Below are 17169 nucleotides of genomic sequence, written 5' to 3' on the forward strand. Positions count from 1 at the left end.
GCCAAACACCTGCCCCTGGGCCCGCCTGCTCACGTGGAAGTGCTCGGGTAGGTACATGAAGGGACAGGGGCTTGTCGGGTATGTTCATGTGCCTGGTAGACACAGGACAGATGGGTCACAGCCTGGTGATGAAATAGCCTAAGACCTATTGCCTATGGCACTTCAAAATACTTCAGTGATCCACTATGGCATACCCTGCATTGGCCAATCCTTGCTGGCTCAACATAGGGAGCTACTATGTCGATGATGTCTATATTCCAACACATAGTAGCTGAGAATATTAGCTTCTGTCCTGAGCACTCAGAGAAGCAGAGGCTCAGAGTGTGAGCAACACACCAATGACATATAGATGTCATGTGGATGTTCCTGTGGCACGGATCACAGTTCCTATCCCCAGCCAGCTCCAAAATTCATACCATCTACTGCATGTTCCAATCGTAGCCAGATCTCTACTTGGGTCTTCTAAGAGTCTTCAGAGATAAGTAGGTAGAGAACCATGGGAGATTGTCCACAAGTGGCCAGGCCTTTGCCAGTAGGTTCATGGGAGGGGAAGGTAATATGTGGATATAGCAAGCTTATCTTAGGTTAGGTAATGACACTTCACCAGCAATCCTTGCCTATGGACACTGGAATCAATGTCTTTCTGGGGAGACAACTAGAATCTCATTACTCCTTTCTGTTTCTACTCCAAGCAAATTGCTGCTGTGTCATAGCTTTAAGAGCTGCTTACAGTTTACAGACAGCGTTGAAAGAGCAAGAAGTTCTACTCTTCATGGAGCTAGTGTCTGCCTAGTTGTTCCCCTAGGTGACATTGCAGCAGTTCAAGGTAGAAGCAGAAATTGGTCTCACACACGTAAATCAGTAAGTTTTTTCCTTTTTCAGGTTCAGAAGTTGTTTACAGGTTGTTATCAAGATAAGCAATAACCACACGTGGGGAAACTGTAGACTCACTGAACAAAAGGGCAGGTAAAGGCAGGAGAGACTATGTAGAGTCTGTAAGTCCAGATCCTCCAGGGCTCCCTGGTGGTCATTCTCCTGTTGACTCACAAGTCAGGAGCAGACGGATGAACAGACAGAGATGGAGACAGACACAGACAGGAAGTGAAACAAGACCAAATATAGACAGATAAAAGATGATGCAGACCAGACTGAGAGACTGAAACAGAGACAAAGGAGAGAGAGACAGGCAGGAAGAGAGATACACAAAGACAGAGATAAGGAACATAGAAGAGGAAAGAGAAATAAGTGGAGAGATAGAGATAAGAAAAGAGACAGGCAGAGATAGAGAGACAGAGAGACAAGGAGAGGAGAGAGATGGAGGCAGGTAGAGAGACAGAGACAGAGAGATAATGACAGAGAGATAGAATGATTCTGAGACAGAAAGAGATGGAGAAAGAATCAGAGAGGCAGACAGAGAAAAAGAGAGGCAGAGACTGAGGGAAAGGAGACAGTGAGTTACCGTTCTCCATGTCTGAAACAGTGCCAGACATGGGCCTCAAACCTCCTTTGGTCCTTTGCTGTCCCCGTAACTATGACTGTCCTTAGGGTCAGAGACCAAGAGACAGATGCTTCAGGCTACTATGATGCGGTAGAGGCTTCTTCAGACTTTAGAGGGAAGGGAAGAGGTAAAGACAGGGAGATGAAAGGAGACTCAAAGTCAGGAAGACAGAGACAAGAAGGGTAGAGCCCTAACTATCAGAGGCCACTTGCAGTGTGTTTGTGGCAACCTCAGTCGTGCCCATGATTCACACCTGTCCTGGTGTCTCTGAACTCCCTTCCCAGGCATCTGGATCTGGTTATCCAGGGCTACACTTTCCAAAGCTTACAAGGAAATCAACAGGTTGACTGTGTGCCAGGTACATGGGTCTCTGTGTCATGAAAACAGTACCAAGAGCTCCTCCCTGACAGCTGCCCTTGCACCGTTCCTCTAAGACCAAGTACAAGCCCTGGAGGAGGAAGCCAGCCTGCCTAGCCTACCCAACATGCACCCAAGAATGTGTGTGCACAGTTCACAATCACATCCATACACAAGTACACAGTCTCACATAGACACATAACCACACACACACACACATATACCCAACTTACACGTGTTCATATATGCACACACATGCACGGGCATGGGATTTACATTGTATATACATGTATGTACACACAGACACAATACCGTCATGTAACCACATAAGCACAAGGTCTCATTATCACATGTGGCAAACGTATGTGCATGCGGCCCACCATTACTGTACCCAGTTTTCAGTACCCAGTCCAAGAGAATGTTAGAGCCTTCTTGAGACTAGCTTACAATAGATGCTTTTGTATTCCTTGCTGACGAGACCCAAAAAGCACCCAGGAAGCACTACCACCCCCACAGGTTCTCAGGATTAGTGGGACAGTCACACCACTGACACACACAGCAGGGTATCCCGTGCCATTGGAGATGAGAGCAAAGCTAATCAACTCCTACTGCCCATGTCCTGCTTACTCCAAAAGCATGGTGCCTGAGAACAGGTAGTGTTAATCAGGCAAGCTGGACTGCCGCTTGCAGCTCCTCAGGTGGGCACACACCTCTCCTCCCCATGGGCGGGACTGTTGAAGGTTCAGGGATTCCATCTCACTGGGAGAGCAGGACCCAGCATCCCTCCTCTGCAACCTGCAGTACTGGCGATGTGACTGGCTTCTACATGCCAGGGCCTCTGATGCTCATTTTCAGGAGTATGCCAATTCACTTTAAAGCTTGTTTTATGATGCGTCAACAGCCCAGATCACAGTAGTCCAAACAGCCCAGTAAATATTTACACAAACCTGGGCTCCACTGGAATTTTCTTCTTTGCAGTTGATGGGCCTCTCAACTGTCTGTCTGCATGGATGGCCCTCTCAACTGTTTGCCTGGCGGACCTCTCCTCTGTCTGGCTAAGGAGTTCTTTTCTGTGTGGCTAACTGTGAGGGGAGGAGGCTTAGGCCTGGATCAGTACTCACCATATACCCTTCCTGCAAAAGGCTGTGGGTTGTAAAGCACAGGGAAGCCCATGACTGATTTTTGAGCTTGAAAATACGTGGGAGTGACCCCGAGTATTGATCCTCTAGAAACCGCAACAAAAGGCCTCCACCAAGCCATGCTTGTCATACATATGTGTGCTGTACACTGAAGCATGAGACATTGTAATTCTGTGTTCCAGGTCCTCACCCTTGCTCTTGCTGTGGAACACAGAATCAGCTCTGTGGAGACTCATCAACTGATCCCTAAACATTTCCATATTACAATGGCTAGATCACCCCATGGTGAGGAGACATAGGTGTTAGCATATGTGTAGACTAGTTCCAAATATATCATGACCAGTTTAGAGACCTAGAGGCCTCTGTCCCTAAATCAGAAAACAGAAATTCCTGTCTTGGCACCTGGCAGCCATACCACATATGGTTCTGCAAAGAGCATTTGCTGTACCTAGGACAAGTATTTTCCTAGGATGCAGAGAGGTGAGGAAGGACTACACTGAGTCCATCACGGATGTAGACTGAGCACTGGGTATCACTGCACACTCAGGCCTCGTGGTTAAGAGGTGGATATCACCCAAAGGTGTATATTTGTCTAACCAACACGAGTTCCAAGTTCAACACAGCCAGTGAAGATAAGCCAGGGAATAAATCTCTCCCATCTACCTCAACAGAGAGAGCTCTTGGTGTCAGGCACCATCCACTTTAATAGGGACACTGATTCTAGGTGTCTTGGCTTAACAGAGCATAGATGTTTGAGGAAAGAAGAGTAGACATGTTTCCTGATGGTGGACTTCCTGTTCTACGGAGTCAGAAATTCTGGCTAGCAATCAGCAAATCAGGGAATGTTTAGACTAGTGATCTGAAATGAAGCCCCTCTATGTGGGTGTCTGACGAAAGCCTGGTGTAGAGGTGCCAGGGAGCAGGAGGCTGTCCAAGGGTGGCTATGCACTTGTATACACAACACTGGGCATGGATGCCAGCGTGGATACAATAACACAGGTTCAGAGCACATGGTTGGGGGCCCAGGAGATTCTTGGTCTTGGCTGCCTCCTGGAAAACAGAAATGAGTCAGGGGGAGTAAGCCAGAACAAAAGTTAGCGGCAGCGGCAAACTTCACCAAGTGCTGGGCTGCTCTAAGGGCTCCGGCTCACGAGTTATTTCTTCTTCTTCTCTCTATCCTGATTTAGAAAGTGAACCCTGGGGGTTCAGGCAGCATGCTCCTGCCAGGGAACCACCCCCTTCAGGAATGTTCTCGGGTGGACTTGTGCCAGGTTTGCTGACTGCACGGGGTGGGAGTGAGGGGGTGGAGGGAGGGAGCCTACTGCCTGCTTTAGGCCTATGAACCCAGCTTTTGCCTATTCTTTAATAAGCCGACCCCTATGTGGACTCAATTCACAAACGATGGGTAGTTTCTGGATTTGGGGACTAAAGCAAACTTCTGACAGACCAGTAAGATAAGGTGTCCCCACTACCCATCCATGTTTGGCACATACCTCCTTCCTGTCAGCTGCATGGTTCTGTCGAGCCCAGAATCAGTCCACAATATTATTTTTGAAATACACATGGAGGCTCTGCCTACCGCACAAGCTGCTGGGAACATTTCCATTCCATTCATAAGTAAGACTGTCAGGTGCTGAGGCTGGGCTCAGAGCTGGACACGAAGGCCCCCTGAAAACCCCTATGCTGGCCGGTCTTCCTAGTACAACAGGAACAGCCTCCTTGGCCCGTCTCCCCCTGTTACAATGATGCTTACTTACAACCTGGAGTAAGAACCCTTGTCTTCAAGGCTGGTGGAGCCCCAAGGAGCTCTCACTGCACTTAGAACATTCTATGATGCTTCCTCCTATGACCCAACGCTGGGATGCTATTCATATATGTGAGAGGCATCTGACCATAGTCACCCAGGGTGAGCCTTGGCCAAAGGGCTGGGACTGAGCTGCTCTGTAGACCTTAGACAGTGAAGTCAGACGAAATGTTTCCAGGCTCCTGTTCTGGTGTGGCCCATAAGCAAAGAGCTTTACAATTTTAAACGCTAGAGAGAGCGAAAGGGAAATGTAATAGTATGTGAAAATTACCTGCAAGGTCATTATTCATGGAACACAGCTGCGCTCATTCCTTTCAAAATTGCCTCGGCCTGCCTTCATCGTAGGGCTGCAGGTTCATACCTGATGAAAGACTGTTTTTCTGCCCTTCGGGTCACCACCCTCCAAGGATAGACCAGCAAGAACCCTAGGGCTGGACTGAAGTGAGCCCCACCCACTACTCGGAAAGAAGGTTGCTGATTGGAGCCGGCAAGGAAACAGGAAGTGGGGTTGGCTAAGTATTGAGGAGCTGGTGTTCTTGTGCTTCCAGAAGCAAGGGTTTGACTCCTCCTTTCACCCCTGGAGAGCCCCTCCCCCCAAAGGGGTGTGGAGCACAGAGTATAACAGCACCTTGGAAAAGGAGGCTACATATACCTCCTGAAGGTTAAGATTGGAAGCCCACCACACTCCCATACCACAGAGATTCTGCGGTAGTCCTGAATTTAAGGTTATAAGCCAAATTGAGGACAGAAGCAGCCCAGAAGCTGGGTCCCTGCTTCTCCCTCCACAACATTCCACCTGAGTGACACTCACTCACTCACTGCCACCGGGAGACAGACCCACTGGCTTCCATTGGCAGGAGTGTGGCCACTCGCTGCACAATGAGTTAATATTCAGAGGAGATGGCACTTAAACCTAGAGAACTTGGTTAGCCAGTATCTGAAGGAGTAACTACCCTCCAGTCCCATAACCAATATGCACTAGGGCAGGGAACTGTTGCCGAGAAGGGAGGAATGAGGGCCTCTTCCCCTGTGCCTGTAGTTGCCCTGAGTCTGGGACCTCAGCCTCTCACTGGAAACATGGGCATTTAGGTCACAGCTCATGAGGAAGATGGGGTTGGGGACAAGGAGCCTGGGCAAGCCCTTAATGCTTCTCTATCAGGCAGAGTCAGTAGCAACCAGCATATCCTACAGCTGCTAAGGCTAATCCCCAGATCCCAAAGCTGTGCCCCATGGGCCCTCCATCTGGCCCTAGCCCAAGCCTGTTGCTTTCACTGGGGGATCTTCTCACAGTGTTGTCAACTCAGGATGGACATTTATAAGCAGCAGCATCTCTTAGGCCTCTGCCCCAGACACACACACATACACACACAACACACATACACACACACGGTTACAGACTGACCACAGGTGCCACGTGACCGGTTGTTTTCCCTACATTTCTATTGCCATGGCTTCTCCACTATGATGGATTTGTACCTTCAAGGAGAGAGCTCAAATAAACCCTTCCTTAAGTTGCTTTTCTCATTCTTGATGTGTGTGTGTGTGTGTGTGTGTGTGTGTGTGTGTGTAAAGTACCTAATGCAACATGCCATATAGTAGTAGAGAAATGGAAACATGCCTTCCATCATAACCAACACATTTAAATTGATCAGTTATTATATTATTATTAAGCTTATTTAAACACGATCTCTCTAATCTTCTGATTGCTTCCTCATGTAGTCATGCCGTATACCATTCCCTTATCCTGTGGCTCATCAATCCAAAACCAGAAACTACTCTACTGCATTTGATTAACGGACTGTCTGCATATTAAAGTGTGGAGCTACTGTGCCCTCAGTTCAGACTTTTAAAGTCTCATTGAATATCCGAGGATACTCTCAAGACTGCACGTCCTGGACCAGCCTCCATGAACGCAGCCACCAGTACCTGTGGCTCTCCTTCAGTGGATGAGGAAGAGGGGAGACTCCTCCACCAGCTAGGTGGGAATTTCCCAAGCTGGATTCAGCCTCAGGCATCCTGAGGTTCAGGAGCAGAGCTAGTGAGCTGTCTCCTGTTCCTCGTTTAGTGTGCGATCAAACTCTAAAGCTTTATTTGATAAGGAAGAGCCTGGGGTCCTCCATATGCCCTTCGCTACCCAGAAGGACTCCTTTGTGGTGTTTGGGTGTTTGCATGGAGAGACTCGGCCCTTTTTAAAAGCAACAGTATTAAAATTCAGTACTTACTAAGTATTTTTTTTAGTATAGTAGATATTGACGTAAACATCTCTGTCCCTTCCTGGGATGTATAGGGGGCTCTTTATTCCCTTCCCCCTACTCCTAACATTACATATTTTCAGATACCCCAGAGAGACATAGGTACGACCCATAAAAGTGCCTGGTAATAACTGTGCACTGAGAAGATGGCCTGTGGACTCCCTAGGTATCCCTAGGAGTTCCCTGCCTTGTGGAGCACTAGAGCTGCTCCAGGTTTTACCCTTTCCCCTGTCTCTACCACCTCCACTACAGAGAGGCCAGGAGCCAGCCACCCAGGACATTCCTAGATCCTGACAAAGAGCCAAGAATTCCCGCCTGCCCTGTAGCATGCTTTCCCGCAAGCGTTTGGTCACATCCGCCCTCCCTCATCAGTTTCTGCCTTGGGTTCTGTTCAGTTTTGCAATTTCTCTCATGTCCCCATCCTCCAAGCCTGCCTCCCAATTTTCCAGAAAAAAAAAAAGAAAGAAAGAAAGAAAAGAGACATTATGAAAAGTCTTGTTTATCTTAGCTAAATATCTCAATTAAAACATTCCATTCTGATAGCACGACACAAAAGTTGGCACCTTTCTGGCTGTGTGAAGCAGCTGGCCTGTCGAGGCAGCGCCAACACAAGGAACTGCTTCATGTTACTGGGTTCAGATGCAGAGGGACTCGGGAAAATGAGGACACATTGTCCCTCTGTGACTGGAGGCAGTACTTCCATGGGAAGAAGGCAGAAAACCCACAGAGTTCCGGTAGCCATAATTGCTCCTGGGTCTGGCTCTTGGGTCTTCCTATGGAAGACTCTCAAAACAAGGCTCAGTGCCCATCAAGATCTTCCACTGCCACAACTGTCCTGGAACCAGGTGTCCAGACCAAGGACTTAAAGGACAGACGGTTCTTCCAAACTGAGTAGAATTCTTAGTGGAATCCAATACCAAACATGCTCTCTGTGACACCCAGAGATGAGGTGCAGACCAGACAGCCATACCTAGGGCTGCTTACACCCAGCACTCGAAGGTGAGACCCAAGCTTCAAGCTGCAGGCAAAGCTCTACTTGGAGAATGACATGAAAGGTGTACCTGAATTCCTTTTCTTGGGTCCTCTTGATTAAGCTGAAGATTCTTGTGGAAGGAGCTAACCCTGGGCACCACACAGGAAGCGAGACAAGAATATAGTCTTGCTGTGCTCAAGGTGGTCTACAGGTGAGAGCGTGTGCCCAGTGTTGAGTAGGATCCTCAGAAGCACTTAGAGAAGATACATGGAAGGAGCAGGTTTCCCAGAAGCCAGAGGAGAGAAGCCTTTCCATGGAGATGTTCTTGGGAGCTCCCAATACTGCAAAGAAGGCAGACAGGACAGAAGCCAGAGAAGAGAATCAGCACAGCTGGTGGTCACTCCTAGAAACTTAGCTATGAAGGAAAGGTGTTCTCAGGACAAAGCCACTGGAATATAGACAAAGAAAATGTATGACCACCACACCTCTAATATCAAGAGGCCTTTGGGCACATGTGGTCCTTACATCTCACCTTTCAAAGATGACAACATATCCCTTCTACCTCCATAGAAGGAAGTGATAGGCCTTATGCTCCTGAAAGTGTGTGCAATCACATCTTAAATGCATTCAGGGAGTTGATGTCTTATTCCCTGGTAGATTTTTCTCAAAACTTAAGGAATACTTTATAGAACATAACCACCTGGATCACCTGGAGAGTTTGCCATGACCCATTTCTCCAACCCCTCCTGCAGGTCTGCAAGAGTCTTAAGGCATCAGGTAACAACACAGGACAGAATTTCTTCAGCTCCCTCCTGTGAACAGAGTTGAAGGGGGAAGCAAACACTAGCATTCTGTATCCTCAGCTTTAACACAAATCATGTTAACGCCTAGAGCACAGAGCCTACTTCCAGTCCCCATATTGAAAAACACTTTGAATTATGCCGGATATGTTGCTATCTTTATTTTTACACCTTAAATAACCTTAGCCTCACAAAGGAGTTACAGGAACCACCTACCCTTCATCTCAGGTTAAAGCAGCTTTGTGGAGTTGCACAATCCAGCCATCATGGGACTGAAGCCCTAAGCCTCAACATACACATGGATCGGTCAAGTCCTTCCAGGATACTCAAGCCAGGGTGTGGGAAAGTTTAAGTCAAAGAGCCTGTGCTAAGGAGTCCCAACAGGGTACATGCCTGCTGGATGAGAGGGAGCCTGTGGACCAGTGGCTGCAACAACCACAGGTAGGTAAGGGTTACTGGCAGACATTGGTCCTAGGGAACAGATGGCTATGAAAGAGGTCTTACTGCAGCCATGGAACTTGTGGAAGAGTAGGAAGTTGCCCCTATGTAGTCTGTTTATCCATGGAGTCCTTCACCTGTATTTCATAGACTCTACCAAGCCTGGAGCTACAGGAGTCCTGAGTGCCAAAGAGCCTGCCACCTAGAGCCTGCCTCCCATCCTTCCTCCCTCATGTATATATCCCTAGCATAGCCACCTGGTACAGAGGTTGTATTGGGGGTCTCTGTTTCCCGGTCTCTCTGCCTTGGTGATATCTTTGTCTTTCCTTCTGAGTGTAGTGTGAAAGACAGTAACGTGCAAGTAGGTCTCATGGCACGGACTCTGACTCACCTAAAACTAGGCAATCTCATACATGTGAATTGATGCAAGACCCCCAGAGGTATAGGGCAGAGGTAGATCCCAGTTTGCTAACTTTGGTCTTTGCAGAGCTATTGGACTCTAGTCTCTAAACTTATCCCCAGGATGGCATGAGAAGAAATGGGCCTGAATCAATGGCCTTTGCTTGCCACCCAGTGCCAGGGTTATGAAGGTTGTCTCCTTGTGGTGATGCAGACCATACCTTCTCCAGAGACTTTTCTGAGATGCAGAAGATGCCACTGAGAATGTTCTCACATACTTGTTTCTCCAAGTTCCCTAGGAGAAAAGAACAGGCAAAGAGGTGGCCTTGAGGCTGGACCATGTGACACCCAAGCACAGTGGTTCCAATATGGTTGTCTGGTTGTGGGTGGAGTTGCAGAACTCTGGCTGTGAGCCATGAGAAATGGTTCATTGTTTCTTGTATTTTGCTCCTATAGGTGGGTAGGGGGTGATGATATAAAGCTTTCATCTCATTCTGGTAACCTTGGGTCCCAATACACCAGTGATACACAGCCACAGGTAGGAGATCCACCCAGCCCTGCTCTAGTCACCTGAAAGGGAGTCTTCTGTGAGGCTATGGAAAGGACAAGCCTGATAATTATCGTTTCTGATAGGAGCAAATGAGAAACCCTAAGGCTTAGTCCTGGTTTAACCTCCCATCAAAGGGGTGCTCATCTTCAAGAAAATGGGATGTTCTAGGCAAGAAAATGGAAAGTTCTAGGTCACCTAAGCTACAAAGTGAAACCAAAGAAAAAGGGGAAGGAGGATGAAGTGGGGCACATTCTCTCAATGCCTTAGTTCCCTTGTGAAACAAGATGTTTTATTGGATCCTTGAGAAGACTCAGAGATAATAATATTCATAACAAACCTAACAGAGCATCTAGCACCTACTGCTTGGAGTGCTCAGTAAGTGATAGTCACCATGGTGACTTTGAATGACTGCTTTCTTCATAAATTCAATTGAGTCCCATTTCAGAGTGCAATGCTCTTTCTTTTACAGGCAGAGAGCTCTTGGCCAGCATGATGCTCTTCCTATTCACCTTCACTTGTCAAGCTGGGTCACTGAACCATGCCCACATTCTCAGATGTCAGAGACCCCATAAGTGTCTCCAGGGGTTCAGCTTCCCAGATTTCCCATGGAGGTTTGTGACTTTTGAATCCTTAAACAGGTACTGGTTGGCCTGGAGAGGACAACCCACCAGGTGCAGAGCTATGTGGTCCCCAAGCTATAGAGCATTCAGCCAGAATGCACTGCTGAATCAGGAAGGTGATGTGTCCACTTAGTGAGGTTCAGGAATTGGTGGTTCCATGATGAACTTTCTTGGAATTCAAGAGCAGAATTCCACTGGGGAGTTCCCAGGGCTTCCCAAAAGTGTCCTGCCCCTAATCCCTACTTGAGGAAAATTGTTGAGGAGGGAAGTTCCAAAGCCTGAGAAGGGTGGCTGGCCTGGGTTGGCTGAGCATCTGACCAGCGACAATGAGTCTTCCGGGCATCTGGAACATCTTAGAATTTAGGGAGTTGGCCAGGCTTTGTGTTTGTAAACAGACAGTATCTCATCTAAGCCTACGTCAGCCTCAGCTAGAGCCGTGTCCTCAAAGGCAACAGAATCTCAGAGTTTACCCCATTGGCTAATTCCTCTTTGCCTAATTAAGTCAAGGTGCTTCTCTATATATGAAATGTTCCACTAACGTGCCAGCTTACCCGAGCCAGCTGGGAGTGGTTGGGAACTTAAGTGTTCCATCCCTAGCCTGCAGGCTCCTATCCCAGAACTGGTGAGCCGAGAACCTGGGACTATCTCCAACATTTAGTTCATGGCAGACACTGAGCCTCGGAGCCACCAGGGAGTTCTCAGTCACTGAAAGGACATGAGGTGTCAAGAGGGACATGATGAACCTCTTGAAGGGTGATCCTTGTGGTTTCTCCTGGTCTACACTCTGAGAGGCCATGTCCCCTTCCAGATCTCTATGTATGAATCCACTGGGGGTGGGAGTAGGCATGTAGTATATGACTCTCTGCCTGGTGTTTTCATGAGTTTGCTCCTCTTGATATTGGTCAGCCTGAGAAAGACCAAAGGACTATTCTTTGGACTCAGAGAAAGTTCAGCCCTTCTGCAGAACCCAACTCAACAGACATATGAGCCACTGTGGAGCTTGGAGACATGAGCCCCATGTAGCCCCATGTAGCTTCCCTCTTTCCTATAGTCTCTGGGTCTCCTTGAGAACAGCAAGCAGCCTGTTCCCTACGTATCCATTCCTGCAGAGGAGGCCTGATGATCCCAAGCCATGGGACACACGTCTTCCCATGCCTCTGTTTTGGTCATAAAAACTGTATGAGCCAGGACCACTACTCAGAGTACTCACATTCCTTGGCACACAGAGTAATCCTTGGAATGCTTAAATCCTAAGGATGCTTAAATTTCTCTAAAGGAGAAAGATGAGCAGCGGAGATCAAGGTTACAGCATCGTTCTGTGCTCTGTTTACTCAACAGCCACTTTATAATCAAAGCTGTTAAACAAAATTTCAAAATATTGGCAATGTATTGAAAAGAAACTTTAAAGAGTTATTTTTCTTTCTTGTATTTCAGTTGAGATGATGTCGAATATAGGTATGATTTTGAAAATAAGGAATGAATACAGATAGTCAATGTGGCCTACAGAGAGAGCAGTGCAGAAGTAGTTTGAGCTGTTCCATTGGCTTCAGCCTTGCTGGAAAGTTGAAAGATGCATGCACAGAATCCACACTTGCATGCTGTCACCATTTGCAGTGCTCAGCCGTCTGGACCTTCTTCCTCTCCATCTCCATTGCTAGTCACTGTGTAGAGGCCAAAGGCGCTGGAGAAAGTGTAGGGAGAGGAAGGCCAGAAGAGCCCATATTCGGAGATTGAGATTATTCACCTGTAACCAAAAACAGTGTGAGTCTGTCTGTTCGTATTTGCTGGAGCACCAGGAACACTTCCTTCTCATTCTGATTGTTGAGGATGCTTATGTTGCCCCCACAGATAGAGAACAAGTAATGGATTAAATATACCTGTGAGTGTTTCAGAACCAAAGAGAGGAAGAACACTTTCTAAAGCATGGTGTCAGCCCCTGTGTACATTGACAAGACGTGAGAAAGGTACTCGACTCTGAAATCCAATGTTTGAAAGCCTCTTCTCAAGCCATGCCCTTAGCTGTAAGCCATTCCAAAATGGAGGATCAGAGAACAAGACGATGAGACCAAAGCAAGATTAGAACCCCACTAGAGCAAACTCTGCATCCTGAAGCTCATATAGGCAATCCAGGGCCCAGGGTGGCATCACCTGACAGCAGCATGCACAGCATCCTTCGTGGTCCACTTGGTGTCTGCGGCTTCCTCAGTAGATGATCCATTCTTGGCAACGTCTGGGGTTTCTACTGAAGCTGGAGTTTGCCATCACAGCTTCATTCACTGTGTCCTTAGGGCCTCCCTGCAGGCACTCCAGTCCTGCTACACATTCCTTGGCCTTGTTAGCTTCTTCTGGAACCTTATATAGGCTCCCATGACCTCATATTTCTTACACTTGCATGCCTGCAAAACCAGCATAGTGTGGATGTTTCTGGGCCCCCTTTTATTTCAGCTACAGATGGCCTCAGAACACCTGCCCTAAGAAATCAGGAAAAACATTTCCCTATGTTATTGAGTCAAGCTTTGGGGATTGTGAATTACATTCAGAGTGATTCTTATCCCTTAGTATACCATCTCCTAATTCCCTTAAAATCCAACCAAGGTTGACAATCAAAATCAACCATCACATTAGTCCAAGTGCCCACCTCTACCAAAAGAGGCTCCCCACCCCCATGACGACCTTCCTATCTCTTATGCTGGTTGCACCACAAATCTCCCCAAGCCCCTCTCCCCATGCCATATCCTTCTTCCCAAACCAGAGTCCCAATGATGCCACATAGTAGATATGGAAAGTAAGACACGGTTCCGTCCTCTTCCTTCAGTCATGGTACCTCCCAGAAGCCCAGAGTCCTCAGACTAACTTTGACCCACCGCGACTGTCCTTGGGAAGTCTCTCTCCTCTTATGGTACCTCTCCTTGCTCAGTGGCCATGATATCACATCTCACCGTGTATGATCTTTGGCTCTCAGACCCCATATATTACGGGAGTTCCTATGGAGCCCTGCGTTTTGGTGGGGACAAGGGGAGCTAGGTTAGGCTCTTCCAAAGGCTTGTCCACTACCCACACACTTGCAAGCAGAGCCAGCCAGCCTATCAGCCAAATAAGGCAACTGCAAGCAGGTGCAGCCGTAAACCAAGGTACACCTGAGGCTGAGTGGGTATTTCCCAGCATCCCGCTGTCTTCTTGCCTGTCCAAAGACATTTTGTCTTCCATATACTCTGTTTTCTATTCCTCCTTTCCTGTAATAGGACACTCACTCTTAACTAGAGAGAAAAGGACAGCCAGGAGATTCACCTATCAATTGACTAAGGCAGCCCATGTCTGAATCTTGACAACAAGCATGACTTTCCCATCTCTATTGCCTGCCATTGTCTAAACCCACCTCTGTCTCAGCCTAAAGGCTGGAATAGTAGGTCTGGCTCACTGAAGGGTGGGATTGAGCTCCCCTGTGGGGAAAGTGCTACTATCATCTACCCTGAGCACCAGTGTGCAGACATGCCCTGCCAGGCACTGCCCAGGAACGCTCCACCATCATCCTCTAGAACATCAATGTGTATACATCTGTTTGCTGGGTGCTGCCAAGGAAAGCGCCATCATCACCCCTGAGTAGCAGTCTGCAGGCATGCCATTCCTCCTTCACATGAGCCCTACTTGGATTCTGACTATGGTGAAATTGAAAAACCTGCCTTTGGAAAGGAACGGGAAGGTGAGTTCTCGGCAAAGCCTGGAGCAGGTGATGGAAGCATGGGCATGTGAGTAGGTAGCACAGCTGGAGAGAGAAATGCCTGTGACGTCACAGATGCTCAGTGCAGAGGTGAGAGGTGCCCAGGCTGAGAGCATGCCCGAGATGTCATGGATGGTCCTGTTTTCTCGAGAATATTATACCATCATGCAGAACAGACCACGTTTTCAGGGTTCTGCCATTCTCCCACCCACAGCCAACAGGAAACATTTCTTTGTAAACTCAAGGAGCTACAGAGTTCAGAACCCCAATCAAGCCACTGTCCTCCACCAGGCACTCTATGGCCAAGCCCTAGGATGCTAGTGATGAGAACTGGGGGAGGCTGTCTGGCAGCTTCCAAGGTATCCTTAATTAGCCAGTGGAAGGCAGGGAGTAGGGAATTGTCAGCCCCTAACTCCCTACAGGTCCTTGAGTCAGAATAGCTACCAGAATTGCTCAGGGCCCTTCTTTTGCCCTCATGCTGTGTCCCAAGCTCACCCTACATCCGTAGTAAGGGACAAACTTAGGTGTCGGGGGTGGGGAGGAGGGCACAGAGCACTGTGCTGGACATGGAACTCATTGATTGGTATTCACAAATCCCCTACCTCTTACACCTCACCAAAGCATCCACTGGCCACCAACAGCAAAACATCCTTCTGTTGCTCAGCCTGATGGAGAGAGGCAGCAGTTCCATGCAGGGATGGCTGGAGTGGCTGGATTGGCTCGAAGCAGTAACTGTACCTAAGACCATTATCACTTGTAATGGGAAAAACGTCCCACTTCAGCAGCTGCTAATGTTGGCTCAGCCCTGCCCCCAGACTAACTTTCGGGTCATCTGTGTTTTCCCATGTCATGGACTGTTAACCCTTGAAGCCCTGCGCCTCTCACAGGGTGAATTCCCCTGGGGGAACCATGGAGCTACGTAGGTCAGGAAGCAGGGACTTTTCCAGTCTAATTTAGACCAGTGCTGGTCACCCTTTAACCGACATACCTCTGACCAAGGGGTGGAAAGTAACACCAGGGTGATGAGCGTGGACTGCTACACTGTTTCTATCTCACACCCACTGTCTAAATGGAGCACTCACGGCAGGAAAGCTGCAGTTTGCAGGAATAAATGGATAGGCTATAGCCACAAACAATAAGAAACCGGTATGTGGACATCAGATAGTTCAGCTGTGGCAGAGTCCCCAGGATTCTGTTCCTCCCAGTTACCCACTTGGGGTCGGAGGCACACGATACTGGACAGGACCAGGTCTCAGTCTGAGGACCCATTGTTGGCCAGGCCATGCTTCTGCAGAGCAGTGTCTGCCCTTGGTGCAGTGCAGTGTTGGAGGGAAGGCTGCAGGCCTGTACCTTTGACGCCTCAGCAGCTCACTCCATTTCACAGGTGACCTGGTGGAGAGTTAGATTGGAGTGACCATGTTTCTCATGGTGTGTGTGTTGAAGCAACAATGATGAGCCAGGTTCACACTGAAGGTCAAGACTGAGCTGGGACATACAAGACAATCCCTCACGGTGCCTTGGAAAGGCACACTGGAGGGCGCCAGCCAGAGCCAGTGTGAGGAGAAACACCAGAAACCCTGGTCTGGCAGAGTACAGCCATGAGCGGGTACATCTCAAACCCTCCAAAGAAGACCATGGTTACGGGTGACCCCATGGTCATCATGCCGTGAGTACCTTATGGTCCAGGTTTGTGAGAAGCATCCAAGTGGCCAGCCATCCTTTATGCCAGTGCTCAGGAAAAGATCAACTAACAGGAATGGAAGGACCTGTGGACCACGGCACAGAAGTTACGTCATCACAGTACACCAAAGACTGACTCACTCAACTCTTGCAAGTAAGTCTACAGTGGGGCTGTAGAGGTCTGAACAGCCTCCTTTTCCTTAGGGTCTACAGCCAACCTCGTATCTCCTTCCATTCCTATCCCTCTCCATCCTTCTTCCATACCCATCAATCCCAATGCTTCTTTTCCTCCATGTCTTTCCATCGTCCCCTTCCCTCCCTTCACCCATTCCTGTATCACCCTCACTCCACCATCAAACCCTGTCCCTACAGTTTGCTTCTCCATTTTGCTTTCTGGCCAACACAAAGCCCCTCTAGCCCCATACCTTGCCCCCACACACAAGCTCCTCCACCCCCTGGTTCGGGAAACGGGTGTGGCTGCAGGCCCCGTGAAACCCACTTGTTTACTGCCTTGCCCGAGCATGCGCAGTGAGGCTGCATGTGTGGGCTGCCTGTCAGGCTGGACAGTTCCTCGTGATCCAGACCTGTCAGCCTATCTGTGAACGACCTGAGCACGTGCCTGGAGCGTGTGTGAATTCTGATTGGATGAGGTAGGGTGGAGCTAGAAGGAGGTAAGTCGGAGCGAGTAGTGAGTTGTTTTTAGCCCTTGCCCTAGGTAGAAGCCAGAAGTAGAATAAGAGTAGTTTTAGCCCTTGCCGTGAGTAGAAGTAAAGAGAAGCTGTTGTAATAGGAGTAGCCCTTGCCCCAAGAAGAAGCTGCTGGGGAAGAGAGATGTAAAAGAAAAAGCCCGAAGGTAAAGTGCTGCGTGAACCCGACTTGGTGTCTGTGTCGTTTGTGTCGCCGCTGGCCCAGAGGACCAAACGATACCCTGGTCCAGTGAG

At 48.5% G+C, this 17169-nt stretch overlaps 1 long non-coding RNA gene across 1 annotated transcript; it reads right to left on the reverse strand.

Moving 5' to 3' along the window:
* Positions 1-7537: 7537 nt before the first annotated feature.
* On the reverse strand, positions 7538-16736 carry Gm5091 (predicted gene 5091). The gene is made up of 5 exons (NR_046164.1): positions 16654-16736; positions 16223-16314; positions 9882-9955; positions 8733-8835; positions 7538-8364 (listed from the first exon to the last, which is right to left on the reverse strand). It is a non-coding gene; the product is annotated as a predicted gene 5091 (long non-coding RNA).
* Positions 16737-17169: the final 433 nt, after the last annotated feature.

This window comes from Mus musculus, chromosome 17 (genome assembly GCF_000001635.26).
Source record: "Mus musculus strain C57BL/6J chromosome 17, GRCm38.p6 C57BL/6J".
In the NCBI taxonomy this organism is placed as follows: Eukaryota; Metazoa; Chordata; class Mammalia; order Rodentia; family Muridae; genus Mus; species Mus musculus.